We start from the raw sequence: 22,922 nt of genomic DNA, 5'->3' as shown, positions 1-22,922 counted from the left end.
ACAAAAACAACATAGATGAGGGACTGGAGAGAAAAATTAGGGTGATGGTTGGGGGGAAGCAAAACCCAAGCAAAGAGAATGGTACTGGGATATTATATGAATGAAACCATTTCACTAACAGATATTGTAATCAACTATTGTAAACAGTTGTGCCTACAATTTTTAAATATTATTTTATGACAAATAATTTATTGTGTTGGGCCAGTAGATGATTCAATAAATTGAAGTGCATAATTTATGTAAAAGAGTTCTGGATTCAACTCAAGTGTCTTATGGTCCAAAACACTGCCGGAAATTATGCCTGAGAACTTCATTAAGACCAGCACTATGTATCTTCAAACAAGGGTCAAATATTTTTAAAAATGAAAAAAGAGAGTCCAGAGTGGTAGTACAGCAATGGGACATTTGTTTTGCATGAAGCTACCCAGAATGGGACACGGGTTCGATCCTGAGTGCAGAGCTAGAGTAATCCCTGAGTGCTGATATATGTGGCCAAAAAGAAAGAGAGAGAGAGAGAAAATATACATATTTGTTTATTTATCCCTCTGCTATTACCCAACAGAATTACTGAAGCCAGTTTAATAACAATGCACCAAATAGCTAGAAAATTTGGTTCAATTATTTTGCCACTGCTATCTTTTCTCTCCTAAAATATACCTTGTCAAACATCAATTTTGTTAACCTTGTGATAGTCCTAAATCTTATCTTAAAATTCTCTATTTTTTAAAAATGTGATTATAAAATATTAATCTTGATCATAATGTTTCTCTGTTCCTAACACTTAGGTAAAATACTCCATGATATTGAGACTAAAGACATCTTTAGGAGGAAACAGCACTCTTCAAACAAGTGAAAGCAGAGATTAACAGATGGGACTATATTAAGAGAAGTTTCTGCACCTCAAATACAAAAGCCACCCACAGAATGGGAGAAACTATTCACCAATACCCATCAGATAAGGGACTACTATCTAAGATATACAAGGTACTGAGAGAACTTAACAAGAAAAAAACATCTAACCCCATCAAAAAATGGGAAGAAGAAATGAACAGATACTTTCTCAAAGAAGAAATACAAGTGGCCAAAGCGAAAGCACAGTAGGGCATTTGCCTTGCATGCAGCAGAACCAGGATGGATGTGGTTCGATCCCCAGCATCCCATATGGTCCCCAAATCCAGGAGTGATTTCTGAGAACATAGCCAGGAGTGACCGCTGAGTGTCACCAGGTGTGGCCCTCAAAACAAACAAAAAAATGTCCAAAAGGCATATGAATAAATGTTTTGTATCACTAATCATCAGGGAGATGCAAATCAAAACAACAATGAAAGGTCATCTCAAACTATAGAAACTGGCACACATCACAAAGAACAAGAACAATCAGGGCTGGGGTGGGGGGATGTGAAGAGAAAGGAACTCTTATTCACTGCTGGTGGGAATGAAGTCTAGTCCAGCCTTTATGGAAAACAATATGGAGATTCCTCAAAAAACTGGACATTGAGTTACCATATGATCCAGCTACATCACTCCTAGGGATACTAGGGATATACCCTAGGAACACAAAAGTGCAATGCAAAAATGCCTTCCTCAAACCTATATTCCTATATTCATTGCAATGGTATTTACAATAGTCAGAATCTAGAAACAATCAAGATGCCCTTCAACAGATGAATGACTAAAGAAATGGTAAATATACACAATGGAATAATATGCAGCCATCAGGAGAGATGAAGTCATGAAATTTTCCTATACATGGATGTACATGGAATCTATTATGCTGAGTAAATTAAGACAGAGTTAGAGAGATAGACACAGTCTCACTCATCTATGGGTTTTAAGGAAAATAAAAGACATTATTTTTTTTATTAAAATTTTTTTATTTTAATTATGACAACAAAGATGCAAAGAAAGAGGACAGGGTAAAGTTACAGTGGAAGCCCAATCACCCATAAACAGAATTCTCGGTAGTCCCATCGATGATATCCCAGCCTTGAACTTTCAGCCAAAGAACATTAAGAAAAACAAAACTGAACCCATGTACAATACAATTACTTTGTCCCTCAAATCCCCAGTTGTAGTACATACTATTTCTTTTTTTTTTTTTTTGTCCCCCAATTCACAATACATACCCGGCAAGGGGCCTGTGTTGAGGTGTATATGGGGTGCCTTTACTGTACCTCCTCTTTCTATACAGCCAGTGTAAAGAACACAGTCTGTGGTAAGATTTGGGAGGCCTTATCTTATCTTTTATTTATTTTATTTTTTTTTCTTCAGAGCAAACTAAAGTTGTTTTTTTTTTAAAGTAAGAATTCATTTAAAGGACAAAATTAATTAACATAATAAGGTAAACTAATATAACATAATATAGTGACATAACATAACATATAATATAATTGATATAATAATACATGTAAGTCAAAGAAAATTTCTGATTAAAAACACAATTTTTTTTTCATAATGGCTTACATATCTTTCACTGTAGTATTTTGGGTACATATTCACATTGAATCAGGGGAATACCCATCACCTAATATGTCCTCTTCTCAATCAAAAATCAAATATGCTGAAAATAGGCAGAGTCCTGTCTAGAGGCTTCCAACCTCAGTTTGAGAGAGGATGTGAAAAAAGTAATTAAAATACCACAACAATACACAAAAAAAAATATCGAATTAAATAACCGATAAGCACCACAGCAATAAAGACAGGCACCACACAATAATCTCGGTTCTGAAATCAAATCATACTCAAGTGCAAAAAAGAAAGAGAAAGACAAAACAAAATAAAATAAAATAATATTGGAGACATCAACCGTAATCTCCACACCAAAATAAAGACGTCAATAAAAAAGATCATTTATTCTCCTCTTGCTGCTTTCGTGGTATGTGGAAGACTTCTACTTTATCTTGGATGGTAAAATCAGACCTGTTTCTAAAGATCTTGGTGGCTGTGCAGATCAGGGAATGGAGCTTATGAAGTCTTTCTTTGTGGTTCTAGCAGTTATGCTTCTTCAATGTCATTTTTTTGTTTTTTATGTGTTCTAGGTGTTTCAGAATAGTGCTACCATTCTGTGTTTTTCTTTTGTCTTCTGACTTACTTCGTTTAACATAACATGATCTAGGTCCATCCATGTTGCTGCAAAGTCTGTGATTGTATCATTTCTAACTGCCATGTAATATTCCATTGTATATATGTACCACATCTTAATGATCCATTCATCTGTTGTTGGACATCGAGGTTGGTTCCAAGATTTGGCTATTATACTGAGTGCTGCAATAAATAGTGGGGTGCATATGTATTTTGGAATGAATGTCCTTCCATCTTGGGGATATATGCCTAGGAGGGCAATTGCTGGGTCAAATGGCAGCTCAATTCTAAGTTCTTTGAGCACTCTCCAGACTTTTCTCCATAGATGTTGGACCAAGGGGCATTCCCACCAGCAATGAATGAGAGTTCCTTTCATACCACATCCTCTCCAACAAAGGTTGTTCCCATTATTTTTGATGTGAAACTTTTTTTGATGTGAAACTTCAAAACACTTCAGAAAGAAATTGAAGACGATCTAAAGAAATGGAAGAACATCCCATCCTCATGGATAGGTAGAATTAACATAGTCAAAATGACTATTTTACCCAAACTGCTATATAGATTTAATGCAATCCCTATCCAAATCCAGACACAATTCTTTAAAGAAATAGAACAATCAATTATAAAATTCATTTGGAACCATAAAAGACCCAGGATAGCTAAACACATTCTGAAAAATGAGAAGTTGGGAGGTATCTCCTTACCTAACTTGAAACTATACTATAAAGCCATAGTAATAAAAAACAGCATGGTACTGGAACAGAGACAGGACCTCAGACCAGTGGATTAGAACAGAATTCCCAGACATAAACCCCCAGATATATAGCCAACTAATATTTGATAAAAGAGGCAAGAATATGAAATGGAACAAAGAAAGCCTATTCAACAAATGGTGTTGGTACAACTGGAAACTCATATGCACGAAAGTGAAAATCGACCCATATCTCACTCCTTATACAAAAGTCAACTCAAAATGGATCAAAGATCTGGAAATCAGACCTGAATCTATAAAGTTTATCGAGAATAAAATAGGCAGAACACTCGAAGACCTATATATCAAAAGGGTCTTTGAGAATGGAGCACCAATGGCAAAAACGTTAGCATCAACTATAAACAAATGGGACTATATCAAACTAAAAAGCTTCTGCATGGCAAAAGAAACCCTACTTAATGCAAGAAGACAGCTAACAGAATGGGAAAAAATCTTTTCACTTGATATATCAGATAAAGGGCTGATATCTAGAACATACAAAGCGCTCAGAAACCTGAGCCCTTCAAAACCAAACGAAGCCATAAAAAAATGGGGAGACGAAATGAATAGACATTTCTCTGAGGAAGAGAGAAGGATGGCCAACAAACACATGAAAACATGCTCACCTTCGCTCATCATCAGGGAGATCCAAATCAAGACAACAATGAGATACCACCTCACACCAGTGAGGTTGGCTCACATCAAAAATAATGGGTACATACTATTTCTTAGGAGCACACAATATAATCTAAAGACATTAGACTTATGTAACTCCTTAAACATTGAGGGCAAAGTACATTTCTCTAGTTCCATGCACATGCTTACTAGTTTAACCTCAAAAGTTTTAGTGGGTTGTTTTTCTTAAGGATTGGAGTCAAGGGAACATAGTAAAAAACAGTATTAAAGTGGCATTTGTTTGCATTGGCCCACCAAAACATAAGGGACATGGAAAGACAAATTATGGTCTAAATACAAGGAGACCCTACCCCTGAAGTTTCCTGGCACAGGACTGACTCTAGGCTCCAGGCAAATTAGTTTGTCCAATTCAAGTCATCGTCTGTAGTGGCAATACACCTCCATTCCTCACATAGTCTCTGTTGTTGGTATCATGCTTCTGTATTAAAGATCCTGGAGTCTGCATATCCCATATTGCAGTCAGGATGGTGCAGAGCATCCTCTCGTTTCACCTCACACTTAAGGGGCACTAGAGAGAACCATGTCCTGTAGAGCAGGTCATTGTTGCTGTCAAGTCTTCTCAGTGTAAACGGAAGTCTCTTTTTAGGAGGTCGATGTCAGACCCTTGGTAGTGTCTTTCCTGGTAGAGGACTGCTTCCAGCTGTTGCTATAAAAGACCTTGGATGTTTCGTAGATAGCTTGCCTGGTCCCGGCGTGAATGGAGGATGCCCATTCTTCTGAGGTCTGTGCCAGGTCATTATATCAAAGTTCAGGGTGTAAGGTACATTGTACTGAGATTTATTAGATAAGAACTTATCTGTATGTATGGTGTTTTCCCATTTTAATGTGTCTATGCAAACAAGGATCAATGCCTTGAAGCGTTATTGGTGCATCTGGAGGCAATAGGAACAAGACCAGCAATTTCCATGACATAGTTCAATCATAGGCATCAAACTGAGGGACAGTTCCAACAACAATCCTTACCAAACAGCTTACAAAGAAAAGACAAGATGAAAAGTGAATAGAAACATCATGGTAGAAGAATATATAGAGAGTTACATCAGTTAAAGAAAATACCCATAAAATATTCAAAAGATATATGTGTTCAATTTGTGTCCTTCTAAATAGTTCCAGGATTTGTTAGATCTACTGTATATCTTAGGTCAGAGATTAGAACTATGTGTTACTGAAGTTAAGAAGGGTAAATCTGGGGTACTGATGGTTGGGAGGAGCAAATATTCGCTCGGGGGCTAGCGCCCCCGCATGGTTTGCAAAATGTAGACTGGTATGAAATTGCCAGTGACAGCCTGAGTATAGCTGAGCAGCTATCTGCCATCCACCAGATCAAACTTCACCCCCTAAAAATCCTGCTCCAGGAAGGGAAAGAGACCCTCCCAAGCCCGAAGGACAGGGATTTGAGCCCCACCCTAGGCCAGTGTCCGGGCCGGCCTGGGAGTGGGGAAAACCCAGGGTGCCCCGTCAGCTCCTCCCTGGAACCCACCTGGAGATCCAGAGGTATGGGGGAGAGGGGGGTCGGGTGACCCAGGTCCGGGCCCCCCTACCCTACCCCCCTACCCTAGACATTATTTTAATAATGCCCAGAGATGAGGGCCAGAAAGACCAGCTCACGATATGAAGCTTACCACAAGAGTGGTGAGTGCAGTTAGAGAAATAACTACACTAAAGATGATAATGTTAATGAGTGTGAGAAGTAGAATGCCTGTCTTGAATACAGGCAGGGGCTTGGGAAGAAGAAAGATAGGGGGCATTGTTGGTTGAAATGTTGCAGTGGTAAAAGTGGGTGTTCTTTTTATGACTGAAACCCACTACAATCATGTTTGTAACCATGATGTTTAAATAAAGATATTATTTAAAGAAAGAAAGAAAGAAAGAAAGAAAGAAAGAAAGAAAGAAAGAAAGAAAGAAAGAAAGAAAGAAAGAAAGAAAGAAAGAAAGAAAGAAAGAAAGAAAGAAAGAAAGAAAGAAAGAAAGAAAGAAAGAAAGAAAGAAAGAAAGAAAGAAAGAAAGAAAGAAAGAAAGAAAGAAAGAAAGAAAGAAAGAAAGAAAGAAAGAAAGAAAGAAAGAAAGAAAGAAAGAAAGAAAGAAAGAAAGGAGGGAGGGAGGGAGGGAGGGAGGGAGGGAGGGAGGGAGGGAGGGAGGGAGGGAGGGAGGAAGGAAGGAAGGAAGGAAGGAAGGAAGGAAGGAAGGAAGGAAGGAAGGAAGGAAGGAAGGAAGGAAGGAAGGAAGGAAGGAAGGAAGGAAGGAAGGAAGGAAGAAGAAAGAAAGAAAGAAAGAAAGAAAGAAAGAAAGAAAGAAAGAAAGAAAGAAAGAAAGAAAGAAAGAAAGAAAGAAAGAAAGAAAGAAAGAAAGAAAGAAAGAAAGAAAGAAAGAAAGAAAGAAAGAAAGAAAGAAAGAAAGAAAGAAAGAAAGAAAGAAAGAAAGAAAGAAAGAAAGAAAGAAAACAGTAAAAAAATGTTCTGTTCTTTCTAATTCCTTTCTCTCCTGACTAATGGGTACCTTATACACTTTCATTTCCTAAGGAAAAATGACTGATAAGTCAGTTAATATTCCTTGACTGGTTTATACTCTGAAAATATTGTTATTGGAATATAGAGTTTAAAACTAATATCCTAAAGTGACTGTAGCTCAGTAGAAAAAATAATTTTATCTTTACTTGATTAAAATACAACAATGTACAAGTTATTCATATTTGAATTTTATATATTCTTTTTTATTTGCCTTTGGTCCACATTTGTTAATAATAAGTAATACTCGTGGTGGTGCTTGGAAGACCATATGTGATGCTAGAGATCAAACCTGATCCAACCATGTGTATGGTACGAGCCTCACCTGGTGTATTATCTTTCTACACCCCATAGTTGGGTTTTAGACATTTGATGTCCCAGCACCAATGTGATAACCAGAATTAATTTCCCTCAACCACTGTTCCCAGCTTCCTTTTCCTGTTCCTAAGCCCCAAGCATGCATCTTCGCAAGGACTCTTAAATTTAATTGTTAAAATTTGGGTTTTATTATTTCAGTGTTTTGGTTATAAATACATCATATTTTATATTTCATCATATTTTATTAGTAAACTGTTTCTATAATTAAAGAAATTAAAATTTCAGAAAAAATAATGATAATGAGAATTTAAATTACCAGAACAGACCTATAAAAATTGCTTAAAGGAATTCTATATGAAAAGAAAACACAAAACCTAGAGCAAGGAGATAATTTATTTAAAAATTTCAGAAGTATAAACAGCAGTCCTATGAATCAACAATAGAAATTGAGGAGGAGGACAGAATAAATAACAAATGTCATTCAAGTCACCAACAAAAAAGAGAGATAAGGAATATTTTAGTAAGTCTGATTCAACTTTCACAATAAATAAAAAAATGAAACATAGTCTTTGAAGAATAAAATAAAGGAATTGGAAGACACATAAGAGAAAATGCATAAAAATTAAATTAGAAATGTAAGTAAATGAAAGAGAAAAAGTGAAGAAATATAAAATCATCACTAAAAATAAAGTCTGAAGGAGCTGAGATGATAGCACAGAGGCAGGCTGTTTGCCTTGCACATGACCGACCTGGTTCTATTCCTAGAATTCCAGATGAGGCCCAAAGCACTGCCAGCAGAGAATCCTGAATGCAAAGTCAGGGCTAACTCCAGAGCACCACCAGGTGTGGTACCCATCAGCAACAATAACAATAAAATAAAGTTATAGAGATAATATCGGGGCTAAGATACTTGCCTTACAAGATCAAATATGTAATCCCAAGAAATATTAGGTTGCCACTTTTAGAAGTGATCTCTGAGTACTGTCATGAGTAAACCCTAGCACAACTTAGATGTGTCCCCTGGCCCACCAAAATGAAAATCAAAACCTAAAACGATAATAAAATAAAATAGTAGTAAGTCAGACTCATATATCAGCAATAAACCTAAGTGTGAATGGTTTAAATTTACCAATTAAAATGTAAAGATGGCTAGATTTTTTTTAAATACCAAGATCCTTTGATACTAGTTATATAAATCTCAGATCAGATGTAATAAAATACATTTGCACAGAAAAAAAGAAAACAAGCTAAAACAAGAAATAGGGAGAAAAGGCAACAATTATCATTCTCATATCTGATAAAATATATTTTAAACCAAAAAGAGTAATAATATGGCTGAGTATACAAGAGGTAATTGTATCAAGGAGATATGTCTTCAATATTTATGTGCCCAACAGGGGACACATCCAAAAACCAAGACCACCATTTATAAAAGACTGATTACAACAACAGTGATGGAACAGAACTTCTAGAACTGTAAAGAAAGACTCTATCATGGGCTTCATCTTTTGACCTGTGTAAATATCAAGATCTCTAGTTAGAGAGGCCTGATTTTTTTTTTCCTGAGCAGAAAGTTGTCTGGCTCCATAAAAAGATGTTGGGTTGTGAAAAAGAGTGTGTATGAAGCCTGTAGTTGTTCCCATGGCAGCAGGCTTCAAGTGCAGAGAAACCTGGTACCTTTTCCAGTGGTCGGCAACCTGCGGCTCAGCAGCCACATTTGGCTCTTTACACTTTTAATTTGGCTCTTCTGTGTTCCTGGCAGCCGCTCCAGGAGTCAGGACTCTGCTCCTAGCCTCTGTCAGTGGGCGCTCTCTGTGGCTCTCAAAATAAATTTCAATTGTGGTTTTGGCGAGATTTGGCTCAGTTGAAAAAAAAAAAGGTTGCCGACCAATGTGCCAAGGGAATTTCCATTCTATTTTCCTCAATACTTACTGTGCCTTTGTTGGAGGAAGAAGAAGGAGGAGGAGGAGGAGGAGGAGGAGGAGGAGGAGTGAGAATATTTGAATATTCAAAGAAACATTATTTCAAAACAATTCTCAATAGTTATTAAACAAGTAATGACTATTTTAATGTCCACCCTAAATCTTGAAATTGCTTTCTTTTTGTGTGAATTTTTCTTTCCCCAAACACTCTTAACTACTTTTTTCTGTTTTACAGTTAGTGCTGTACTGCACATAATGTCTTTCTGAGAGGTTTGGTTTTTAAGATCTATATCATATATCTTATTCAACTCAAATTACAGGTGTTGTAGATAAAAATCTTTCAATGATTTTTAAATTATGGCAATACTTGTTTAATAACTATTGAGAATTGTTTTGAAATAATGTTTCTTTGAATATTCAAATATACTCACTCAATTCTTTTTCTTACCGTATTCAGCAAAGTAATTCTAGATCTAGTTAATATTCAAGGTATGTTTCAAATATCCCTAGTGTAAAGGATAAAGAGCATGTTATAAATAAATTACATATGGCAAAGTTCTCTTAATATATCAAAAATCTTTACCAAAAGTTATTAAAGGGTGCAAAGTCCCCATAAAATAAACCATTTACATGTTAATCTCTAAATTTATGAGTGAACTACTTGCTGACCATTAATTCCATGCATGACCCTGATCTAGAATAAAAAGTTTAAAGGAGAGTCTTCCTGACCTGGTCTCTATTGTCTTTGGGTATGTGCTATCTATCTATCTATCCATCCATCTATCCATCCATCTACCTATCTATCTATCTATCTATCTATCTATCTACCTACCTACCTACCTACCTATCATCTATCTATCTATCTATCTATCTATCTATCTATCTATCTATCTATCTATCTATCTATCTATCTAATCCCACAAATGAGTGTAGTCCCTCTGTGTCTATCCCACTCCCTCCAATTCATCACACTTAGCATATAAAAGAAGGTAGAGTAATATGAATGATACTCCTTCAGTAAAATATTCCAAACTGTAGTGTCTAAAAGGAAAATAGGAGGATATAGGAAGAAGAAAAAAATTGTCTGCCATAGAGGCAGGTGGTGTATATGGGAGGCAGGAGGGAAACTGGGAACATTGGTGGCAGGAAATGTGCACTAGTGAAGGGATGATTATTGGAATATTATATAACTAAAACTCAATTATGAACAACTTACATACATATATGCATGCATATATGTTTGTTTATACATATGAATATGTATATATATGTTTGCTTTTTGTATCACACCCAGCTGTGCTTGGGGGCTACTCCTGGCTTTGTGCTCAAGAATCACTCCAGGCAGACTTAGGGAACCATATGAGATGCCAAAGATTGAAACTATGTCATGTACAACTCAAATGCCCTACCTATTGTACTGGTTTCATATGGTACACAATTTTTAAAAAAGTGTTACCTTATTATTTATTTAAAATCAAGGAAAATATTGATGATTTTTTTCTTCAGATCTAAATATTTTCTATATTTTGCTACAATTCACATATATTTTATGTTTTAATATATAACTGCTTAATTTTTAAGTCAATGAAAAAACTGTCATTTTATTTATTATTTAATTTAAAACATTACAACTATACACGAAATTGTACAATATGTAATATATAATAATATATATGTGTGTTTGTTGGAGAGGATGAAAATAATGTTGCTTCTTTCTATTTTTTTAAATTTTATCGAGACCATTGTGAATTGCAAGTCTTTTATAGTTATATTTCAGGCATATAGTGACAGTAAATTTAGAGCCATTTACTAATGCTGGTTGACCCTAAATGTTGTTGACCTCCCTCCACTGTAGTTCCCAGCATGTTATTGTACATAACTCCACCCTTAACCCCCTGGACTACTAGTATAACAGGTATATTTTGTGTTTAGCTTGTTATAGTTTGAGTCCCTTGTTTCTATTGTCATTAATTTTGGCTTGGCTATTTAGATCTGACCTTTTTTCCTTTTTTTTCCCCACTCAATGTTCCTGACCACTTGGGCCCTGGATCTCATCCACTTATTTTTTTCTCAATTCGTATGAAGACAAATATGAGGCTAACAAAATGATGCATGTTCTGAGGTTCTATGAAAAAGGTGGGAGTCATTATCTAGAAGATATAAATAAAATTTAAAAAAGAAAAAGAGGAGGACAGTTGTGGCAATTTTGTTTGTTTTTGTTTTTTAAAAGCTGTCTCCTCCACTTCATTTTTCTGAATGTTAGACAAGTGGAGTTTTGTCACTCTTCCTAACTAATGGAATGCTAACTACTAAAAATGGAAACACAAAGAACTTTGGATGTACTACTCGGTCAATTCTTTTCAGAATCACCCACAAAGAGAAGTAGGCTGAAAAGTAGTACTATTAATCTTGGTTCAATTCCTCTCCTTTTGCATACCAATAATGTTCTGGGATGTGTCTTATTTCTATAACTAAAATTTTTCTATAGTTAATATTTAAGTTTACATGCCATCTTTATATTCATTCTTTTGCAAACTTTGGACAACTACTGTAAATAATAGTGGAAATATAATGTGTTCTAAAATAATAATAAATTTTAGACTAACACAATCTGCTTGTCAAGACCCACACTTCACTGATTAAATAGGGAGACAAATGTTGGCAATCTAGTAAGGACATATTAACACCACAGTAAAAGGTTCTCTTTCTTCTAAAAAGAAGCAAAAATAAATTGGCGAGGATAGTGCTTCTGTGGCAGCATTTCTTTTTTTAATATATTTTTTTATTTAAACACCTTGATTACATACATGATTGTGTTGTTTGGATTTCAGTCATGTAAAGAACACCACCCATCACCAGTGCAACATTCCCATTGCCAATGTCCCAAGTCTCCCTGCTCCCCACCCAACCCCTGCTTGTACTCTAGACAGGCTTTCTATTTCCTTCATACATTCTCATTATTAGGATAGTTTAAAATGTAGTTATTTCTCTAACTAAACTCATCCCTGTTTGTGGTGAGCTTCAGGAGGTGAGCTGTAACTTCCAGCCCTTCTCTTTTGTGTCTGAAAATTATTATTGCAAGAATGTCTTTCATTTTTCTTAAAACCCATAGATGAGTGAGACCATTCTGCATCTCTCTCTCTCTCTCTCTCTCTCTCTGACTTATTTCACTCAGCATAATAGATTCCATGTACATCCATGTATAGGAAAATTTCATGACTTCATCTCTCCTGACACTGTGTAATATTCCATTGTGTATAGGTACCACAGTTTCTTTAGCCATTGGTCTGTTGAAGGGTATCTTGGCTGTTTCCAGAGTCTTGCTATGGTAAATAGTGCTGCAATGAATATAGGTGTAAGGAAGGGGTTTTTGTATTGTATTTTTGTGTTCCTAGAGTATATTGCTAGGAGCGGTATACTGGGTCGTATGGGAGCTCGATTTCCAGTTTTTGGAGGAATCTCCATATCGCTTTCCATAAAGGTTGAACTAGACGGCATTCTAACCAGCAGTGGATACGAGTTCCTTTCTCTCCACATCCCCACCAACACTGCTTGTTCTCATTCTTTGTGATGTGGTGGCAGCATTTCTTAATGCTGAGCTCAAGAACCTCCTCTTGAGCTTCTCTCATGTATTCTCTCAGGTACATAGTTCTAAATCACTGATTTTCCTGGACACCATCTCTACTGTTTGTATTTGATTGAAAATAAGAATTTCAGCTCACTAATGTCATCACTTCTCAAATTTGGGCCAAGATCAAGTGCAATATTTATTTTTCTCAGGATAATTCCTGTCATCTATAGTCTTTTATGAAGTTGGGAAAGCTACCACAGAATGCTCTGGAAGCTTACAGGCCCCACCATATAATACTTAACTCTAAGATGTGGTGTTTTTTCTTTAATTCACTGTGTTAGCAATTACACATCATATTTAAAAACAAAATTTATATTCTTGACTTGAATAATTAAATGACTCAGTCTAGTTTCCACAAGCAGTTATTTGGGTATGCTTTTCTTATCATCAATATCTTGCAACTATAAATGTTCCACATCATAGATTTTCCTCTGTTAATATAATTAAGCAGTATTAGCACATTCTTGCTCCTTGAAATCTAGGAAGAGCTGTATGCCCTTACAGTGATGGTAATAGTCAGGTAGAGATGCTCTTTACTATCAAACCCTTCCTAATTATCTTAGTTTTTCTACAGTTTAAATATTCTGAACATCAATATAAAAAAAGTAAGTCAGTGACAAGGTTTAGTTTCTCTGGCTATTTTTCATACAACCAAACTTTTGCCTAGGCTATATCTAAAATTTTACATGTGAACAAGTGGTCTTAATTCACTTGTTTTGTTTTTAAAGAACTCACTATAATTTTCTTAGTTATTATCTCTAATAACACTGATTTCATAATATAACATATCATCTAGAATTTTTGAATAAAGAACAAATATTGGCCAACTGCTCTAGCAAGTCCTCGAGTGACCAGTTCATGAGCAACCTGAAAGCTTCAAGCAAGTACACATAAAAAGGTTAGTAGAAAAAAAGGAGAAAATCTACTGTAAATGAAACAGAAAAACTAAGAATTCTATAGAGATACATAACTCAAAACTTAGCCACACTGACACAAAGTTTATAAGCTGCTAACCACTTCTGGACATTTTAAATAGTTTTTTTTCTGACTCTTTCTATGATTTGAATTTAAAATTAAATATACACTGTATTAAGATGACCCAAATATCAATAACTTATTAAAATAGTCTTATATTGAGATTTATTACATAAACAAAAAGTGTAGAAATATGTACTTTGGTTATAGATAAATTATTCCTGTTGTAGCAGCTATTTGCCCAAGTATCTCTTTAAGGAATTATTTGTGATAGGTTGTGATAAAACCTGAAAAGAACTTTAAATTCATTTGGCTTTTGAGATTATCACTCTATTTAACCTTGAAAGCTTCTTGCATTTTCTCATGCCTTTGTTTGCTTTCAGGAATTTATCTTCATTTTAACTTTAATCCGCTTTATATCTCCTGCTTCATCTGTGATCCACAGGGTTCAATTTTTTTCTCTTTTTTAAATTCTTCAGTGCCTAAAGGATGGATAAAAGGAGGATAAGGTTGCCTATCTCCTCTTTCTAAAAAAAATATAATATGGTCATCTTCTAAAATTGATATATACGTTGGGGCTGAAGCAATAGTACAGTGAGTAGAATGTCTCCTTCACATGCTACAGACCTGAATTTGAACCACAGCACTCCATATGATCCTCAAGGCCACAGGAGTGCTCCCTGAATACAAAGTCAGGGGTAAGTCAGGTGTGACTCAAAGGATGTATAAAAGTTATATATACAAAAGTACTTCTGTACTTGAATAATGAATGACCATTTTATGCACTAGATAAAAAATGTAAAATATACATGTGTTTTGTATGAAATTACAATTTCCCTTAATATTTATAACATTGATTTAATGAGTTACACTATCCTCAATGTGACAACATTCTCAATAAATCTAAGCATTTAAATATTGCTACTTACAAAAGTAGAAATTGTCCATGAGAACCACCAAAAGTAGATTTGAAATGGTAGTCTCATAATCCTATATAAAAGCATTTTTGAATTTTGTATCACAAACACAAAATCTAGACTCTCTTTACTCTCTAAGTGCCTGAATACATGGTATACATTATTTGACTCTGTAAAAATATGAAATCTTAAATAATACCTGCAAGCTATATCAGTATCAAGACTAAAACAAACATAAAAAATCAGAGCTTAATAACAAAATTATAATTTAATCTATAAAATAATCTTGAAATTTTAAATTAAAGATAAAATTAACACTATGCATTTATGTATATGAACACAAGAATATGACATAATTAGGGATAAAGTCTTCTAAAAAGAGTGCCTAGAACTTGTGTTATGGCCACTAAAGATCTTCACTCACATGTAGAGAAAATTACATTAAATTAGATAAATGTTGTAGAACAACCCCAAAATATATTTAGTATAAGTAGTTAGAGACTGAAAATTCCTTTCTTAGACATCATATCAGGTGAATTGGTATTTCCCTAAATTCTTACCTGGTATAAAGAAAATCCAGAGAGGCTGAAGTTTTCTTATAATCGTATCATATTTTTTTAAAAATAGTATCAGTAAAACTAGCTTAAATGGCAAGATGAAGACTTAAACCAGAATTTCTAAATTGGGGGGCTTGCAGGTGAAAAATCATAAAATAAGGATTATATATAAAAACTAGGGGGATGATTGGGTAGGAACAAGTGGGCACATAAAGAAATCAAGGTCAAAAACGGGGCTAAATTGAGAAACACTGGTTTATGTTGTCCCAAAGGGATGGGCATCACTATACCTCTTCTAAGTTTAATGTCTTCTTTTACCAACATTTCAAACATACAGAAGTTACACTATAGCAAGACACTTATAAAATTATGCCCAAATAATTGTTTCATATTTATCTATTTGATCTATAATAATAATCCTCAGACCAACAAGCCAATTCTCAGTTGAAAGTCATGGATTTTTAAGGATCAGACTTATAAATTGCCTCTATCAACTACCTCCTCCTATTACTCGTCCCACACCTTGTAAAGGTCCAATATAAACTAAAGCTTGAAATCGAGCACCCCAGTGCAACAAAATAGCCTTTTATTTTTCTTCACAATAACAAATCCGTGGAGAGAAACTGCTCTCACTTTCTAACAGGTCTGAGACACTGAAATGTGACTGCCTCTCTTCAGTAATTTTCCATCAAATGTGCAAGATATATCTTGAGAGTGAAACACATTTCTCATTTACCTCATCAACAAATTTGAAAATATTCTTTCTAAAGAATGGAGTACTCAGGGTTGATCTGTGGCCTGAGCATTTTAGTTTTCCATATATCTCACCATTGCAACGGCCAATACATAAAATACAAAATCACTTATTAGCTAATAGAATTTGATAAAAATTTTAATATGCTAACTATAACAGAAAGTGATAGGCTCACTTACTATTACTGTCATGCTGCTTGAGTTTTATTAAATCCATCATATTTTCTTTTGTTTTAATTTGAAAAACCATGACTTACAACACTTCATCATAAGAATGCATTACTCTAACATCATACCTCCACCAAAATGTCAAGTTCATTTTACATTACTACAGGATTCAATTTCAATAACCCCCTTTTATCTCCTACCCTTGTTAAGCTCAGTTATGTAAACCAGTTCTCAAGTTCTATTGTACTTGACCATTTTTTATTCCAATAAAATGTTGTAATATATCCCACAGATAAGTACCATGATAAACAAACATGTTTGTAGTTTGGTTCAGTTATAAAAAAGAACACTCCCCTTCACCAGTGCAACCTTCCTACCACCAATGCTTCCCATATCCTTCCTACTTCAACCCCTTCCAGACAAGAATCCTATTTCTCTCACTCACTATCATTGTCATGATCATTGTTAGTATAGTTATTTCTCTAATAGCACTCACTACTCTTTGTGCCAAACTTCATATATTGAGTCAATCCTTCTAGCCCTCATTTCTATGGTCTCTGGATATTATTACAATAATGTATTTTATTTTTCTTAAATTGCCCAAATGAGTGAAACTATTCTGTGTCTATCTCTCTCCCTCTGACTTATTTCACTCAGCATAATAGTTTTCATGTCCATCAATGTATAGAAAAATTTCATGACTTACTTTTTTAAGGCTGCATAGTATTTCATTGTGTAAATGTACCACTGTTTCTTTAGCCACTCATCTGTTTGGGGGCATCTGAGTTGTTTCCAGATTCTGACTAATCCTTACCTAGTCAAGTCTTCTTTGTTTTATTTCCAGATCTTGGGTGTTGTTAATAGTGCTGCAATGAAAACAAGAGCACATATGTCTTCAAAATAGTATTTTAGGGCTTTTGAGGCATATACCAATAGATATAATTGTGGTTCATATATAAACTCTGTTGTTATATATTTTAGTAAATGTTCATATTGTTTTCCAAAAAGATCAAGCCATTCAACATTAGCATTGCTGAGTTAGGGTTCCTTTTACTTCTATCCACACCAGCACTAGTTGTCCTGGCTTTTACTGATGTGTGTAAGTCTCTCTGGTATATGTTAATACATCATTGTTATTATTTGAATTGCTTTGATGATAAATATGGAAAAAAATACTTCATATATATATTGGAAATCTGTATAGCTTCTTTAAAGAAGTGTATTTCTTTATTTTTCCATTTTTGGTAGGGTTAGTTATTTTACAAGTTAGTTGTTTAATATAGTAACCCGTTACAAGATAATTGGTAGGCAAACATTTTCTCTACTAAATGTAAGGGCTCCACATGGTGTACCCCATCTCCAGGGAAATGAATCTGAAGCAGGGTTTGTGGTAGGAAATAATCTAAACCAGGCTGAGAGGGTGAATCATGCGTGGCTGGGTAGTTTTCTGCCTCATTGAGTGAAAGAGTGAGAGCTGTCTGCCAAAACTTCAGTTTTTATTGAGTACAGATACCACCCCAAGATGGAGAAGTAAGGAGGACAAGCAGCCTGTTTTGAGCTAGTCCTGCCTAGGCTTAACATGCAAAACAAGATTGTCAGTAGGAAAATCTCTGTGTGGGTGAAACCAAATTGTAAACAAACAGATACAAAGAAACCAGAAATCATCTTTGCTTTGGGTGAAACCAAGTTGTAAATTGTGAACCAACAACAATTCAACATTTTTTTGTGATATAGAAGCTTTCTTATTTGATTTAGACGTATTTGTGTATCTTTACTAACATTTCTTTGGTCAATGACAATGAGTCATTGAAGATGTATCTATACTCAGTGCCGTTAAAGGTTCTGACTAAAAATAATTTATGAATTCATGTCTGATATTGAGGTCTTTAATCCATTTTGAAATGACATATTTTGTTTTTAACCCATAAGTGTTCACAGTTTATTTAGCTACATGCTCAGTGTTCACTACTGGCAACCACCTTACTTAGCGATCCAGCTCCTAAAATGACATTTTATCATGGTGTGAAGTATGGATGTGAGTTTGTTCTTTGTTTTTTTAACCTATGATTGAACCAGTTTTGTGAATACCATCTGTTAAAATACTTTCCTTGCTACACTTCTTACTCTTTGCTCTTTTATTCTTAATGAGTACTCATCTAATGTCTGATAATATAGTATAAAATCATGAACTTGCATACAGTTGACTTTAGTTTGATACTTGGCAACCCATATGGTTCCCTCAGGGCACCGTCAGGAGTAATTCTTGAGTGTAGAGGCAGGAGTAACCCCTGTTCATCATTGAATATGGTCTTATCAAACTGGACAACATTACTATGCAAAGAAGAAAAGGCTAAATAAAATAGTATTTATAAGAATAAATATCTTGAAAATGTTTTGTTCAACAATTTTAAGTAAGAATTATTTTTGGGGGCCGGGTAGGTGGCGCTGGAGGTAAGGTGTCTGCCTTGCAAGCGCTAGCCAAGGAAGGACCACGGCTCGATCCCCCGGCGTCCCATATGGTCCCCCCAAGCCAGGGGCGATTTCTGAGCACATAGCCAGGAGTAACCCCTGAGCATCAAACGGGTGTGGCCCAAAAACCAAAAAAAAAAAAAAAAAAGAAAAAAAAAAGAATTATTTTTGACAGAAGCAAAAAGAGTCAGAAGGAAGCACAGGTACTAGGGCTTCTGTGTTTGGCCAAAAAAAAACAAGAGGATTTATAAATGAGTCAATGATATGGTTCAAAGTACAATAGTGCATCCTTTTGTTTGGGAGCATTGGATTTGACCTTTGGCCCAAATTGCACACAATGCATCTCTAGGAGAGGTTTGACCTCCCACCTCCAAAAATTTATAATCAAGTATGACTCTGTTAGCAAATTATAGTTTAGAAGTAATGTCCTTTGCATTATCTGCATAAGGCAATGCCTTTGAACTTTAAGAGAATACTGTGAATCTGCATGTCACAAGATATTTCTATTTGTCTCTGAATTCCAAAGAATATAAAGAATTATTGCAAATATAACAGATGCTATTATAATTCTTAATATTTAGAAATACTATAAAATATTTTTAAATTATGAAGGTGACTCATCCCTTCCTTTTGGGTATTACGAAGTTCAGAGCTTTAAAATGTTTTTTAAGCCATATCATCATTTGTCCTTTTTTCCTCTGAGCAAGTTAAAAGGGTATAAATACAACAAAAGTATTATTTATTTACTTGACTTTATAGTTTAGAGATTAATCTTTGTTTTGAGAATATAGGATATACTTTCAAGATATAGTGATCTTACTGTACAATATTAAGATTTGTTTGGTGCTCAGGGATCCTTGTTTAAAATTGTTTATATGGATATATCCACAGTGTCAACACCTAGAAATGGCCAATAAATGTGTCCCATATGATTCCCTATATTTTCATATTTTCTATATGTTTCTATAAAACGTTCAGACTTCCAGATCTTCTTTATATAATATAATCTGCATGATTTAGGTCTTAAATTATAGATTTTCCTTTAACAATTTATTTTAGTTATCAATAGATTTCATCCCGTGTTAATTTTTATTTTATCACTTTTTTGCTTTAACATCTATAATTGATTTAATATGATAATAATTTTATTAATAATACAACTGTTTACTTATTAATAAACTTGCTAATCTTTGAATTCTGCTCTGATTTAATTGTCACCTTATTACTGACATAAAATACTCTCTGGTCTATAATAAATACCAATTATTACAGGAAAAAAATCCTGATGCCCTTTATAAATTTTGTGGAAAAGCCAAACCCTTTCCAAAGCTTTCATCCTCTATAGAAATTTTTATAAAGACATATTGAAGTTGATGTCTCCGATTTATTTTATTTTATTTTTCTCTTTCTTTATGCACTCCGGCATGGTTTGATTTCAGGACCGAGACTATTGTGTGGGTGCTTGTCTTTATTGCTGCAGTGCTCACTGGATATTTTATTTGATATTTCCTTCTGTATTGCTGTGTTTCAATTACCTTTTTCCTGTCCTCTCTCAAACTGAGGTCAAAAGCCTCTAGAAGGACTCCACCCATTTTCAGCTTATTTGATTTTTTTACCCCATTCTATTGCTTTTCTTTCCTTCAAACAAACCACATAACTCGAACTATCTAGCTCCGCCTCTCAAATAGAAGGGGAAACAAGGGAGGGTACCAAAACCAAACAGATATATGATCACTAGTAGTAAACTGGACACAGAGGGGACCATGTACTCTAGCAGCCCGGGGGGTGATGGTGGGGGATATGGGTTGCAGGATGGGAATGGGGCTGGAGGGAGGACAAATTTGGTGATAGGAATTCCCCTGATTCAATGTTAATATGTACCTAAAATACTACTGTGAAAGATATGTAAGCCAATATGGTCAAAATAAAAATTAAAAAAAAGACATGTTTCCACCTTATGTTTTGTAAACTGTATTGGCTTCAAAGCTCACAAATCTAATAAGATATGCCATTTTTGGTTCAATTCACCTTCTGTTCTAAGAGAAAATAAAAAAAGAATCATATATCCAGAAAGATAATAACAAAAATAGGAGCTGAAGCATATATAGTATCATAAAACTAAAGTCTGAAAAAAGTGCAGACATTGAATCTATGTTTTAGAAAAACTAAGATTTTTATAATCATTAAAAAAATGTATGATATTTTTGCTAGGTGGTAAAATTAAACAGTGTCATCATGTTCTTCTTAATGATGCAGCTTGATACAAATCTGTGTGGTGTCTATCTTTCCTAAGTTAAAAAACAAGAAAGCAAGAAAGATAAGATATAAAGAGAGGATAATTTTCATTTTGAAGGGTATGTTTTACTTTCAAAGTTTATTTCCCAATGTAGAAAAATGTTTTATTGATGATGTATCAATATGACTAAACATACTCCAATGGGTATTTCTGAACTGTTTTCATCTGTTAGAATCCTCTTATATGCACCTAGCATAAATCCTGTAAACATTTCATAAGAATACACAGAAACCTATAAAAGATCCCAATTTTCTGTGATCTTATTTGTCTAGCTTTCATAACCCAGTTAGCTCCATAGCTTGCACTGTTGAATGCTATTATGCTATATTTGACTTGTTTTTCCATAAAAAAAATAGACTCTTGGTTTCTAACACATTAGAGGAGAGAAACCAAGCTTATATGCTCTATTAGGAATTGAAAGAACATCATAGGGCGGGAGAAACAGTGCAGGGCTTATGGTGATGCCTTGCATGGAACAATTTCATTTACACTCAGGGTAACATATAACTGACCATCTCCAGCAGATAGCTCTGGAAGGTCTTAATATGCTTGGGATGGTCCAAGTAATCACAAACACTGTGGAAGTCAAGCAGCACCATATCCTCTGGGTTCTACATTGAACCACTAGTCCAGTTGATGGAAATCACCAAAAGAGGTCCCACATCCAAAGATCATTGAAACTATAAGTTTTACAGTAGGTTTGGGGTTTCTGATAAATTGTTTTGATTATTTACTTCTTGGACCATTAATAGATTCTTTATTGGAACATTTCTCAGTTAACCTAAGAATTTTCTTTCTGATATTATACTTTGTTTTATTTCACCTGCCACATTACAATCCCTTTGAGAATTAGAACCATTTTTTACTATATTTCATTTAAACACCTTGATTACATACATGATTGTGTTTAGGTTTCAGTCATGTAAAGAACACCACCATCACCAGTGCAACATTCCCATCGCCAATGTCCCAAGTCTCCCTTCTCCCACCCAACCCCCGCCTGTACTCTAGACAGGCTTTCTATCTCCCTCATACATTCTCATTATTAGGATAGTTCATAATGTAGTTATTTCTCTAACTAAACTCATCCCTGTTTGTGGTGAGCTTCATGAGGTGAGCTGTAACTTCCAGCCCTTCTCTCTTTTGTGTCTGAAAATTATTATTGCAAGAATGTCTTTCATTTTTCTTAAAACCCATAGATGAGTGAGACCATTCTACATTTCTCTCTCTCTCTCTCTCTCTCTCTCTCTCTCTCTCTCTCTCTCTCTCTCTTTGACTTATTTCACTAAAGTTCTGTCAGTGCCTTGTATATTTTGGAGATTAGCCCCTTATCTTGTGGGTATTGGGTGAATCTCCAAATTTAGCTAATCTCCAAATTTGGCTAATCTTCAAAATATACAAAGCACTGACAGAACTTTACAAGAAAAAAACACCTAATCCCATCAAAAAATGCAGAGAAGAAATGGACAGACACTTTGACAAAGAAGAAATACAAATGGCCAAAAGACACATAAAAAATGCTCCACATCACTAATCAGGGAAATGCAAATCAAAACAACTATAAGGCACCACCTCACACCACAGAGAATGGCACACATCACAAAGAATGAGAATAAACAGTATTGGCGGGGATGTGGAGAGAAAGGAACTCTTATCCACTGCTGGTGGGAATGCCGTCTAGTTCAACCTTTATGGAAAGCGATATGGAGATTCCTCCAAAAGTTGGAAACCATTTTTAACTCAGCTTAGAAGCCCTTGCAAAACCTAGCACCTAGAACTTTTAAAAGTATTGTAAACTAGCACCAGAAATATATTACAAAGTTTAAGGTTCTTGTCTTGCTTGTGGTCATTCTTGGTTTGATCCTGAATAGAAACACATATGCT

General features: G+C 34.8%; 1 non-coding gene across 1 annotated transcript; it reads right to left on the bottom strand.

The window, feature by feature from the left end:
* Positions 1–2,099: 2,099 nt before the first annotated feature.
* On the bottom strand, positions 2,100–2,232 carry LOC126002613 (small nucleolar RNA SNORA51). Its single transcript, XR_007493296.1, has one exon. It is a non-coding gene; the product is annotated as a small nucleolar RNA SNORA51 (small nucleolar RNA).
* Positions 2,233–22,922: the final 20,690 nt, after the last annotated feature.

Source organism: Suncus etruscus, chromosome 2, assembly GCF_024139225.1.
Source record: "Suncus etruscus isolate mSunEtr1 chromosome 2, mSunEtr1.pri.cur, whole genome shotgun sequence".
Lineage (NCBI taxonomy): Eukaryota > Metazoa > Chordata > Mammalia > Eulipotyphla > Soricidae > Suncus > Suncus etruscus.
The sequence above is the reverse complement of the archived record's forward strand: the minus strand, read 5'-3'. Positions and strand labels throughout refer to the sequence as shown.